This window comes from Artibeus jamaicensis, unplaced genomic scaffold (genome assembly GCF_021234435.1).
Source record: "Artibeus jamaicensis isolate MK-2021 breed Jamaican fruit bat unplaced genomic scaffold, CSHL_Jam_final scaffold_461, whole genome shotgun sequence".
Taxonomy (NCBI): domain Eukaryota; kingdom Metazoa; phylum Chordata; class Mammalia; order Chiroptera; family Phyllostomidae; genus Artibeus; species Artibeus jamaicensis.
The window spans coordinates 9,729,211-9,742,590 of record NW_026522045.1 but is presented as its reverse complement, the minus strand read 5'-3'; positions in this window follow the sequence as shown (position 1 = coordinate 9,742,590).

Genomic DNA, 13,380 nt, shown 5'->3' with positions numbered 1-13,380 from the left:
ACATATTGTATTCTACTATACAACATTCTGGAAAAGGGAAAACTACAGAGATAATAAAAAGATCAGTAATTTCCAAGCACTCAAGTAGGAAGCAGAGGGAGAGTATGGAGGTAATAAATAGGTGAAGCATAGGGAATTGGGGCAGTAAAACTATTCTGGATTGCAATTGTAATGGTGAATAAAGTACATTATGAATCCATCAAAACCCATAGGACTGAATAGCAAAAAGAGTGAGTCTTAATGTAAAATATGAACTTAAGCTCATGAAAATAAATTCATATTGCTTCATTAATTAGAAAAAAAACTATTCATTTCCAAAGGAGATTGCTATCACACACAAGAGACCTGTCTACTTTTAGTGAAAGCTATGGTTAGAAGAAGGTTATCTGTAAAAATGTGAAAGAAGATTAGGATTTTGCTTTCACTCTAAGTAGCTGTGAACACTTAGATGGGTGAGGAAGGGCAGGGCCTGGAGTAGGCTGCTAAGAACTGTATTTCTGAGACAGTAATTACTCTAGGAAGAGTCAGAAACCAGGGAGGGAGCATATGGTACAAGAAGAACAGATCAAAAAGGAAAGGGGGATGAGAAGAACAATGGTCAGGTGGAAACAGAGTATGATGAGAGGTGACATTATACAGGTATTAATATTGGTTTTTAGTTAATCACACAGTTCTTATAAATTAAAATGACATAGCAGGAATGTGGTGTGGGATTTAAAAGCCATGGGTCTGCTTTAGACAGAAATTACAGTTCTAGCCCCAGCTTTCTGCAAAGCTTTTTGAGCTGCTACATTGTCCACTCCTGGTTTTCCTCATAGATTTTCTAGCTCTTACCCTCAACTCCATTACCTTCACAAGTCAGAGGGAGTGATTTAAGAATTCTGATTCCCAACATTTTTTGGAAGGGAGGGGACAAGTATGAGACTACAGGGGAAGTTGACTATGAGTGGAAAATCAGAAATATTTATTTTATTTTATTTTTTATTTTTCCTTTTTATTGAATTTATTAGGGTGGTGGCACAAATTAACAAAATTATACAGGTTTCAGTTACACAATTCCACAACACAATATCTGTACATTGTATTATTCTATTTCTGGAAATTTACCCAAAGAACCTCAAACACTAATTCAAAAGAATATATGCACCTGTATGTTCACTGTAGCGTTATTTACAATAGCCAAACTTTTGAAATAGCCCAAGTATCCACCAGTAGATATGTGGATTAAAAAAAGCTTCTGGTACATTTACACAATGGAATAGTACTCTGCCATAAAAATAGAAGTAACTCTTACCCTTTGGAACAGCATGGATGGACCTGGAGAACATTATGCTAAGTGAAACAAGCCAGTCAGAGAAAGGCAAGTACTATATTATTTCACTCATGTGTGGAGTTTAATGAACAAAATGAACTAAGAAGCAAAATAGAGACAGACTCATGATAGAGAGCAGACTGACAGCTGTCAGGGGTGGGGATTGGGAGGCTGGGTGGGGGCAGTGGTGGGATTAAGCAAAATAAAAAAGAGAAAACTCATGGAGACATCTTTCTTTTTTTGAAACATCTATTTTTTTAATTTCTACAAGTCAAGCAGGATATTCTATGTCACTCTTGTGAAGTGTAGCTTGACAATAAAATTCTATCTCTCCTGCCCACCCCTTGTCCTTTTATATACATACTATAACTAGTTCAAACTCAGTTATTATTTTCAAAACTCAGTAATCAGATTAAGTGCCTACCTTTAAAACAAATAAAGGTACAACCAATTCTAGGTCCAAAGCAAACAAAGTTCTGCTTATTTGCTTGTTTACAACTAGGAAAACTCATTTATAACCACAGCTTTTGAGAATTACAGCATGTGGCCAAAGAAGTACAGTTCACTCAAAGGGGGAAACAAACCTATCTGGCCTTAGGAAAGTAATCCTTTAAGTGGAAATTATGCATTATAAGAGCAGCCAACAGTTACCAACAGTGGTTTACAATCCCAAATCCTTCCCAGTGGCTTTTTATACCCTCTAGCAATGCTAACACAAGTTTGGATTCCTGAGCAAGACTAGTCTGAAAGAGCTGTGTGTGTGTGTGTGTGTGTGTGTGTGTGTGTGTGTGTGTTGCTAATTCTTTACAAAGATCACAGCTTTTCAGTTCCCTAGGTCATTTCCATCTCTGACTCCCTACTTCTTTCCACCTCATGTAACTTTACTCTTCAGCCTCAAATCCCTGTGCCCAGGCATAAGCCAGTCTACTGAAACGTGGGGAGTTGTCTTGGCATGGATAGGCAATCAGATGTTTGAAGACAATTGGTGAATAGCCATGTGTCCAAGAGACCCATGAAGTTTAGGGAATTAAAAGGATTATTCTTGTGGTTAAACACTGAGAATGCCATCTCATTCCTGTTCATTGATTTCTCTATTATCAGCTGGAAAGCCACATGCAGATCCCTTGTTCATCTGCCAGGATGAAAACTAGCCCTTCTTTGAAGTCCCACTTTTGTCTCGGGCTTAGGAATACTGCAGTTATTCCAAAAGGAATCTGGCTGGCACAGTTTTGAATTTATGATTATAATTACAGTGTCACAGCATTAGGCTATATTTTCCTGGATTTGATTATTGAACCTTCCCAATGTATATCTCTGGGTCCCAATGCCACCATTATGACCCAATGTTTGAAGCTACTATACTATAGAAAACTAGGCTGAATGCTTCCCTGAGCCCTAGATCAATGAATAAACTGTTTACTTAGGAATAAGTTTGTTTTTTTTTTAGGAATAAGTTTTGAGAAAGCAATTGATAATCATAAGCACTAACATATATGTGCTGTCATATTTCTGGCCCTATGCTTGTATTATTTCATTTAATATTCACAACAAAAAGACAAGGGAAGCTACTATTATGAATATCCAATGTTTACAGATGAGAACAATGACACTCAGAGAAGTAAGGTAACTTGCCCATGGCTCCACAGATAATAAACACAGAATTGGAATTTATTCACATTCTGTTCTGATTCAGAACATAAGCTCTGCCCTGGCTGGTGTAGCTCAGTGGATTGAGCGTGGGCCTGGGAACCAAGCAACCACGGTTCGATTCCCAGTCAGGGCACATGCCTGGGTTGCAGGCCAGTTCTCTCCCTCTCTCCTTCCTTTCCCCTCTAAAGATAAATAAATAAAATCTTAAAAAAAAAAAAAAAGAACATAAGCTCTTAACTACTACATTGAGTTTTCTCTTTCTGGAAAGTGTCTGTTTGCTCCTTGCTTTACAGGCAAGAGCTCATCTGATTTAAATTTGTTAGAAAGTAAAATACAGTAGAATAAACAAATGTTTCCTTTCTGATGAACTAATGGGTTTTACTGTCCTATTTTACATGTCAACAATGAGTTTGAGACATGTTGTAAAAATTTGAAGATCATTCATAATAATTTATTGGGCATCTATTATATTCAAACACATGTTGGGTGATTCAAAGGTATACAAAGAATGGGCATTATCTTCAAGAAGTGACTGTCCTACTGGAGTAATAAGGCTAACTTCCAGGAATCCTTCCTAGAATATATATATATATATATATATATATATATATATATATATATATATATATAAAAAAAATAATGTGCTAATTCATGTGACAACTCTAAATGCTGTAGGAGACACTGAGGTTTTAATAGAAAGGACATTGTCATGAAAACCAAGACACTGTTTTAGAAATAGTTGTGTAATGTTAACTTTTAATGTTGATTTAAAAATAAAGTGGGCCTACTTAGATCATTCTGGGTTTCATGAATAGAAGCAGAAGAGAACAAATAATCAGGGAAGTCTTCATAGATGGGCTGAACTGTTAAGGATGTCTAAAATTTATATTGGTAGGGAGGATGGAAGAGACTCCAGGTCCAAGGAAGAATAGGGAAGAGACAGTAGGAGTTATGGCAGAGAGGGGGAGATGAGCCTAGAGTGTATATCGGCCAGCAGAAAGGAGACACTCATAAATGTTTTTTTGTTTGTGTGTTTGTTTGTTTTAATTTTATTTATTTTTAGAGAGAGGGGAAAGGAAAGAGAGAGAGGGAGAGAAACATCAATGTATGGTTGCCTCTCGCGTGCCCTGCACTAGGGACCTGGCTCACAACCCAGGCATGTGCCCTGACCAGGAATTGAACCAATGACACTTTGGTTCACAGGCCGGCACTCAATCCACTAACTCACACCAGCCAGGGCCTCATAAATGTTTTAAAGAGCAAAACCCACAAAGTTACACACAGGGGAAATCAATGCTTATTAAATTAATTGATTGACTGCTTCTTACTGTGGTAAAATTCATATAAAATTTACCTTTTTACCATTTTAAAGTGTACAATTCAGTGGCATTTAAGTATATTCACAATGTTGTATACCATCACAACTATCCAGTTCCAGAACTGTTCATCACACTGAATGGGAACCACATACCCATTAAGCACTCATTCCCCATTCCCAGCTCTTCCCATCCCCTGGCAATCACTAATCTCTCTGTATCTACAAATTTGCCTATTATGAATATTTCATATAAATGGAATCATATAATGGGGAGCCTTGTAGGTCTGGCTTCTTTCACTTAGCATATTTTTAAGATTTGCTCATGTTTTGGTATATATCAAAATTTTCATTGCTTTATATGGCTGTATTATATTCCATTACATATATATAAACCATATTTTTTATTCATTCATCTATTGATAGACATTTGTGTTGTTTTCACCTTTTGGCTATTGTGACTAAAGCTTCTATGAACATTGGTGTGTAAGATTTTGTTTCAACACTTGCTTTCAATTCTGGATATTAACTAGCAAAGGAATTTCTGTGTCATATGGCAATTACATGTTAAATTTATTAAAAATGCCATGCTTTTTCATGAAAATCTAGCATACTGATTAAAAACAAAGGGTTTGAAATTTGAGTTGAATTCTCGCTGTGCTAGTTACTAGCTGCATGATCTTGAGTATGTGAAGTATCCTCTGAGCCTCAGTTTTCTCATGTGCTGAATAGAGTTGTATGGGGGATTACATGGCATAAAGCACATAAATTACCTATGACAGTGCCTGGTACATAGACAACATTAGATAAATGGCAACTACTAGGAATAGCCTGTGTAAGTCTCATGCTAAATAAATATAATGTATAGTCAACATACAGATAGTAGAGAAACAGCAGCCCTCTCGCTTACTTTGCTACTTATCCTTGCCCTTCCTCCCTGTAAAACTCAAGAGATGATCCAAATTCCAGAAAAAAAATGAGCTACTCTGGTTTCTTAACCCCTCAGTTTTTTAATTATTTAAATTGTATGTATATATGTGTATATGCACACACACATATACACTATAATTATTCTAGTGGAAAAGTTTTCTTAAAATGTTAAACCTGTGTGTGTTTTTTCAAACTATTTCTACTGTTATTCTATTACAGTTGTCCCAATTTTCCCACCTTTGCTCTCTCCTACCCATCCCACCTCCTGTTCCTATAGTCAATCCCCACACTGTTTGTTGTTCATGTCCACAAATCAGGCATACATGTTCTTTGTCAGGTTCTTGTCCCTTCTTTCCACCTGTGTGTTTTTTAGAAATATTTTTCAAAAAGCGGCATTTCAATGTAGTAGTTAAAAGTCTATGTTCTCCTGGCTGGTGTAGCTCAGTGGATTGAGTGCGGGCTTGGGAACCAGACAATCGCAGTTCGATTCCCAGTCAGGGCACATTCCTGGGTTGTAGGCCGGTTCCCTGCAGGCCAGTTCCCAGCAGGGGATGCACGAAAGGCAACCATACATTGATGTTTCTCTCCCTCTCTCCTTCCCTTCCCTTCTAAAGATAAATAAATAAAATCTTCAAAAAAAAGTCTATGTTCTTTCCCTAACTGTTCTGACTCAGTTGATTGGGCATCCTCCCACAAAGTGAAGTGTCACAAACTTAATTCCTGGTTAGGGGCACATACCTCGGTTGTGGGTTTGGTCCCCAGTTGGGGTGCATGCGAGAAGCAACTGATTGATGTCTCCATCTCACTTCAATATTGAGTGAATTATTTTAAATAAATAAATATGTAGATAAATAGATAAATAATCTCTCATGCACACACACACACACACACACACACATACACACACACACACAGTTAGTTCTGTTATTTTGGAGAAGCCTGACCAATTCAACCACCTGCTAATTATCAGGCACAGTGCTAGCCTCTGGGAATAGAGAGAAGAGATCTCTTTATATAAAGAGATGTGTACAATCTGGCAAAATATGACAAAGCACATGTACAAAGGTAAGACAAAATATGAAAATAAAGCCACAAGAGAATAGAGTCAATAATATTGTAATAACTGTGTATTAGGCCAGGTTGGTACTCCAAAAACTGGGGGGACCACTTTGTAAAGTATATGATTATGTAACTATTATGCTGTGTACCTGAAGCTAATACATGATAATATTGAATATAGATTGTAATTGAAAAATTTGAAAAAGGGAAATCACCCATGTGTACTTTCTAACAACACTCTTTACACTTGCCAATAATATTAACACTAAAAGTTTAAGTGGACAATTTACTTAATACTGAAGGAGAAACCTTGCCACTATGAAAAATAGATCCCCGTCCTCTCTTTAGACTACCTAAGTGTTTAAATCTATTAATTGATTTTATTAATCTAGTAAACATTTACTGAATCTTGGCCTTGTATACAGTGTGTAATGACAAAGTGGTGATGGTCTGAAAAATCTCAAGGTTGCCAAGGCCTCTCCTTAATCTTGGCCTAATCTCTGGAACCAGGTCAGGAAAGGAGAAGTTGATGTAACTGTGAAGTGAAAACAACACACATAGAAGCTCCTGGTCAGCCCACTTGTCTCTCTGACAACTTGATTTAGGTCCAGTTAGACAATGTATCTATTGGCTGGGACAATAACCTGTCCCCAGCCTTCTACTTCTTGGTTTCCAGAACTGCTTCCTCAGTGCTGATATTCTATCAGTGCCTATTTTGCAATGTACTGCCTATCAAAAAGGCTGACCCTGGGTATTTTAGGGAAGGATTAAAATGTGAATTCCATGTATTCCCAAAGATGCAAGCTTTTCTCTGACTCCCTGTACTAGAGTCATTTACAGTCTCAGGAGAGAGAATGCTAAAGCCCATAGAATATTTGGAGAGCCATGCAAGGCAGCATATGAGTATTTTATTTTTATGTTTTATTTTAAATTAATTTATTTTCTAATTATAGTTGATATAAAATATTACATTAGTGATTATACATTTATATACCTTATGAAGTATACCCCAATAAGTCTAGTACCCATCTGATACCATATATAGTTATTATAGTATTATCAACTGTTTTTATGATACTGTACTTTTTATCCCTATGACTATTTTCATAAAGGGCAATTTGTACTTCCTAGTCCCTTTCACCTTATATACAAGGGAATATTACTCAGCCATAAAAAAAGAATGAAATCTTTCCATTTGTGACAACATGGATGCATCTAGAGTGTATTAAGCTAAGTGAAATAAGTCAGATGAAGGCAAATAACATATGCTTTTACTTATATGTGAAATCTACAAAAAACAAATAAATGAACAAACAAAACAGAAATAAACTGATCAATACAGAGAGCAAATTGGTGGTTACCAGAAGGGAGGTTATTGGAAGTGGGTGTGTGAAAAAGCATATGCCTATTTTTAAAATATTATATCTGGGCTAGTACCAGGCTTATAGAATTTACTAACTGTATTTCTCTAAGCTAAAATGTAAGCAAAATCTTTGTCCAGTTCTCTTCAGTATTCATACAATTTGGGCCTTACATCCTCTGCTCAGGTCTTTAATGTGGGTGTTCCTCAGGCCTTTGTCCTAGGACCTCTTCTTTCTTTGCACAATGTCATCCATGTACAATTCCATTTTTTCAGCCAAAATATTGGATTGGCCAAAAAGTCTGTATGTTTTTTTCTGTAAAATAAAAGATACATTTTTCATTTTCACCAATAACTTCATTGATTTGGATATTTAGGGTATGCCGGCTATCTCCTACATGGTATAATATGGATTGTTCTCAATGTCTCAGTTTGATCGTTATCAACTTCAACTGGTCTCCCTGATTGTGGAGCATCATCCAGCCAGAAACCTTCAGCATGACACTCTGCAAACCACTTTTCACGTGTTCAGTCAATCACAACACCTTCTCCATAAACTTGTATAAGTCTTGTTTTGCATTTCATTTGCATTTTTACCTTTCTTGAAATAATAAAGCATAATGTGCCAAAAATGTTGTGTATGCTTTTCATGTTCAATAATAAAATGGTTACATAAAAATTCACTAATTTTGATATCTTTTATTTTTTATTGCTTATTTTTGGGGTTGTACAATAGTATAATTGGTACATATTGCTTAGGAAGTAATTTGTTAATACTTGATATAACTCATATATTTTTTTTATCTTTTTAAAATTAAATCATGTTTTTTGTTATTCTGTTATGGTTGTTCTAATTTTTCCCCTTTCCTCTCCTACGCCCATACCAACACCTACCCCCACAATTTCCACACTGTTGTCCATCTCCATGGGTCATTCAAACATGTTCTTTGTTTAGTCCCTTCCCCTTCTTTCCACTATTATCACCTTCCCCACTCCCTTTTGGTCACTGTCAGTTTTTTCCATGTGGTTGTATTTTGTTCACTAGTTTATTTTGTTCATTAGATTCCTTTTATAGATGGGATCATATGGTATTTGTCTTTCACTGACTGGCTTATTTCTCTTAGCACGATATTCTAGGTTACATCCATTCTGTTGTAAAAGGTAGAAGTTCATTCTTTCTTTCTTCTGTGTAGTATTCCATTGTATGAATGTGTGGTGGACCCTGGCCAGCAGAGTCTGCTTGTTGTGGCTGATGATAAGAATGAATGCACAGGTAACAAGAATGAATACGCAGGCAACAACCATCCTGTGGAGAAAAAGGAAACAGGCACGACTACTCTCTCAAGGGGAGAGTGCCTATGGATGCCTCAGCCACTCCCTCAAGAGGGGAGCACCTCGACACTTGCCTAGACAGGCTTTTATTGTCTTCCTGGGGTCTTACATCAGAGAAAGATTTATTATCTATTACATAGAATATTATTATCTACATTTTAGGAACAATAAAGAAAATGAAAATAATATGCAGAGGAGAATGGCGATGAGCTGATTAGCTCTGTCCTTGGGAGAACTCATACAGGCTTTGGAAATTACCTTGAAGATAGACAATACACATTTGTTGTTTTAGACCAGGGTGATGGAGTTTTAGCAAGAGCAAGCCATAACACTCTGTATGCATTTTCTAGGCCTGATTCCCACAGGAAAACACTCGGTTTGAAGGTCTGGCTCCTGCCCACCATTTCACTTCTGTAGGTTTTCCATACAGAGCTGAGTCACATTTGCCAGGCCAAACAAAATGCCCCCCTACATGAATACACCTCAGTTTTTTGATTCACTCATTTACTGATGGGCACTTAGGCTGCTTCCAGCAGTTAGCTATTGTAAATAGCACTGCTATGAACACAGGGGCATAAAAGTTGTTTGAATTGGTGTTTTGAGATTCGTAGGGTATATTACCCTAAGAATGGTAATATACCATTTCCTTTGGACCCAGCAGCAGAATCACTGGGTCCAAAGGAAATTCCATTTTTAGTTTTTCAAAGAAATTTCATATTCTTTTCCACAGCAGCTGCACCTGTGTGCATTCCCACCCAAACTGCACTAGGGTTGCCTTTTCTCTGCTAGCAATGCTGTTTGTTGATTTATTAATGATGGCCATTCTTACCAGTATGAAGTGATATCTCAATTGTGGTTTTAATTTGTATCTCTCTGAGGGTGAGTGATGATGAGCATCTCTTCTTATGTCTATGCGACCATCACTATGTCCTCCTTGGAGAAATGTCTGTTCAGGTCCTTTGCCATTTTTTAATTAGATTGTTAGTATTCCTAGTGTTGAGTCATATGAGTTCTTTATATATTTTGGAGATCAAACCCTTGTCTGAGGTATAATTGGCAAATATGTTCTTTCATACAGTCAGTTCTGTTTACATTTTGGTGATGGTTTCTTTACTGTGCAGACGCTTTTTAATTTTATGTAATCTCATTGTTTATTTTTCCCTTTATTTCCCTTCTTTAGACAGACGAGATCGGGCGCGTTCAGGGTGGTATGGCCGTAGACTATTTCCCTTCTTTAGGAGATATATAAGCAAAAATATTGCCATATGGGATATCTGAAATTTTCCTGCCTATATTTTCCTTTTGGACTTTTATGGTGTCATGACTTATACTGAAGTCTTTTATCCATCTTGAGTTTAATCTGATGTATGATATAAGTTGGTGGTCTATTTTCATTTCTTTTGCATATACAGTTTCAGTTTTCCCAACACCATTTATTGAAGAAGCTATCTTTAATCCATTGTATGCTCATGCCCCCTTTGTCAAATATTAATTGACCATAGAACCTGGATTCATTTCTGACTCTCTATTCTGTTCCATTGATCAATGCATATGTTCTTATGACAGTATCAAATGGTTTTGATTACATTGGCCTTGTAGTATAGTCTGATACAGGGTATTGTGATCCTTCTTGTTTTGTTATTCTTCCCCAAAATTGCTGAGGCTATTCAGGGTCTTTTTTGGTTCCATATAAATTTTTGAAATATTTGTTCTAATCTGTGAAGTATGCCATTGGTATTTTAATAGGAACTGTGTTGAATCTATATATTGCTTTGGGTAGTATGGACATTTTAATGATGTTAATTCTTCTAATACATGAACATAATATATGCTTCCATTTATTTGTATCTTCCTCAATTCCTTTGTTCAGTGTTATATACTTTTCTGAGTCCTGGTCTTTTACCTCCTTGGTTAAGTTATCCGTAGGTATTTTATTCTTCTTTTTCTATAATAAATGGGATTTTTCCTGGTTTCTCTTTCTGATATTTCATTGTTAGTGTACAAAAGTGCCATTGATTTCTGAATATTGACTTTGTCTCCTCCTTTTTTTCCAAATCCACTTATTGGATCGAGTAGTGTTTTGGTGGTGACTATAGGATTTTCTATGTACACTATCAAGTCATCTGTAAATAATGACAATGACAGTTTTACTTTTTCCTTTCTAATTTAGATGCCTTTTGTTTTTTTCTTCTCTGATCACTGTGTCTAGAACTTCCAGTACTATGTTGAATAAGAATGCTGAGAGTGGACACCCTTATCTTGTTTCTGATCTTAAGGAGAAAGCTCTTAATTATTGCCTGTTGAGTAGAATAGTGTCTGTAGGTTTCTCATATATGGCTTTTAATATGTTGTGATAAGCTCCCTCTATTCCCACCTTGCTGAGGGTTTTTTATCATAAATAGCTGTTGGATTTAATAAGATGCTTTATAAGCAACTTTTATATGATCATATGATTTTAGTCCTTCATTTTATGTGGTGTATTATGTTTATTGATCTGTGAACATTTTATCATCCTTGCAATCTTGGGATGAATCCCACTGGGTCATGGTGTATGATTTTTTAATGTCTTTATGAATCCAGATTGCCAGTATTTTGTGGAGGATTTTAGCATGTATGTTCATCAGAGATATTGGCCTGTAGTTTTCCTTCTTTCTTTAGTTTTTACCTGGTTTTAGAATTAGGATGATACTGGCCTCATAAAAAGAGTTTTGGAGCCTTCCCTCTTCTTGGATTTTTTGGAATAGTTTGAGAAGAATAGGAGTTAGTTCCTCCTTAAATATTTGGTAAAACCTGTAAAGCCACCTAGTCCAGGGCTTTCGTGTGCCAGGAGTTTCTGATTCCTGCTTCAATTTCACTAGTTGTTATTCTTCTATTCAGGCTTTCTGCTTCTTCTTAATTCAGTTTTGGCAGACTGTATGTTTCTAAAAATTTGTCCATTTGTCGGGGCGACTTTCCTTGCAAGTCCCCCTGAGTGACACAGATAGAGAGTAAATATGACTGAGACATAATGTGATCTGCTTAGGGAGGAGAAGTGAGCAGTGGCCAGTTTCACAGGAGAAAAAGGCCTTGAGCCCCCTCCTCCAGGGCCTTTTATTGGGTTGTAATACACAGGAATACAGGGTGGCAAGGATCAAACAGTAGATAACATTCCAAAAAAATCTGAGGGCTTAGTTTGAGTAAGAGTCTGTCAGAAACAGAGTTTTAGGGTTTCCTGCTCAAACCCTTAACATATGAATGAAAGCACTCTTAGCAGAGCAGATTTCACAGGTTTATCAAGAAGTCTTTGTGATGCTAGATTTTCCCCAGGACATGCTCTAGCAAGGTAAGGAGCTGCACCTCTCCCTAACAGGTATTCAGGTTTAAGGGATTAGAGCCATGAAGCTCTACTCCCAGAGAACATGGGGACTCAGGCTATCTCAAAGCTGGGGGGGGGCAAGAGCCCATTGCTCCCTCTTTGTTGCAGCCCCCCAAGTCCTTCCATGAAGGCCTCCCAAGTGATTGAGTCTGGCTTAGGTTGCCCCACACTGTGAGGGGTCTTACCTGTCATTTACTTCTGACCAAGCTTTGGGGGCAGGGAGAGGAAACTGAGGCAGCGTTTGCTACCAGATACAAGCTTTGTCTCCTGCAGCTCTCATTCCAGAGGTCATCCCTTGCCTTTAGCCACAAGGGGTAGAGATACAATTCCTAAAACTGGGCAGAGTGGTCTGCAACATCCATTTATCTCAGGTTTTCAAATTTCTTGGAATATAGTTCTTCATAATAATGTCTTACAATCCTTCTTATTTCTGTGGTATCAGTGATAACTTCTCCACTTTCATTTTTAATTTTATTCATTTGGCTCCTCTCTCTTTTTTACTTGATGAGTCTGGTTAATGGTTCATCAATCTTATTTATCTTTCCAAAGGACCACCTCCTTGATTTATTTATCCTTTGAATTGTTCTTTTAGTCTCTATGTCATTTAATTCTGCTCTGATCATGATTATTTCCTTCTGTGTAGTTGCTTCAGGCATCTGGGCATTGTTTGCTGTTGTTCTTCTAGTATTTGTAGATGAAGGGCTAGGTTGTTTTATTGTAGATGAAGGGTTAGGTTATTTATTTGAACTGTTTCTACTTTTTTAGGTAGGCCTATGTTGTTATGTACTTCCCTCTCAGTACTGCCTTCACTGTGTCCCTGCCTTCATTTTCACTAGTTCCAGGTATGTTTTGATTGCTTCTTTGATCTCATTGTTGACCCATGCATTATTTAATAACATGTTGTTCAGTCTTCATGCATTTGAATGTTTTTGAGTTTTTTCTTGAGATTGGTTTCTACTTTCAATCCATTGTAATTTGCACACATGATTGATATCATTTCAATTTTCTTGAATTTATTGAGGCTTGTTTTGAGTCCCACCATGTGGTTTATCTTTGAAAATATTCCA